General features: G+C 42.0%; 1 long non-coding RNA gene across 1 annotated transcript in view; it reads left to right on the top strand.

Moving 5' to 3' along the window:
- The window catches only part of LOC128795676 (uncharacterized), a 100,201-nt gene extending 100,001 nt beyond the window's left edge, over window positions 1-200 (top strand). The window contains exon 3 of the long non-coding RNA XR_008433602.1: window positions 3-200. This is a non-coding gene — a long non-coding RNA (uncharacterized LOC128795676). The remainder of the gene's footprint in view (window positions 1-2) is intronic.
- Window positions 201-574: the final 374 nt, after the last annotated feature.

The following is a 574-nucleotide window of genomic DNA, read 5'->3' as shown; positions in this document are numbered from 1 at the left end:
AGGAAGAGGGAGCCTGTCCCAGCCTTCCCCCTCAGGCCTCTGACTGCTGCAGTTTGCTTTGCTAAGCACAGGAACAAAAACTGCAACCATGAAATTATTTTAACAAGACCATGAAAAAGAGGAAAAAAAAAAAAAAGAGAAGAAAAAAGGATGGTGACAACAACAACAATTTGCCCAAGTGATGCTTGGAAAAAAATAAATTCCTCTCTCTAAACTAATTAAACTGTACTATGTGTCCTTGTGCAGTTCCTGGTGTTTTTCTGGTTCACTCAGTTTCAATAGATGCACAAGGACCGGAGCCAGAGCTCCTGAGTGACTAGTTCAGAACAAAAGCAACTCTCCTGAGTACTCCTGAGCAGCCAGCAAATTGAGGGAAAGTTATTTTGGGTTAATCAATGTACTTCAGTTGCAATCACATTTGGCTTCTAACAGAGGAGCCTGCAAACAAGGAATTACTGTTCTGGGCTCAGCTATGGATGGCACTGGAAACACTGGAAAGTGGAAAGTGTTACTGGCTAGACTGTGCTCTTCTCAGTGCCTCCCTTTTTTATTTTTTTTTTCCTTCCTCCTTCTT

This window comes from Vidua chalybeata, chromosome 15, assembly GCF_026979565.1.
Source record: "Vidua chalybeata isolate OUT-0048 chromosome 15, bVidCha1 merged haplotype, whole genome shotgun sequence".
Classification (NCBI taxonomy): domain Eukaryota; kingdom Metazoa; phylum Chordata; class Aves; order Passeriformes; family Viduidae; genus Vidua; species Vidua chalybeata.
The sequence above is the reverse complement of the archived record's forward strand: the minus strand, read 5'-3'. Positions and strand labels throughout refer to the sequence as shown.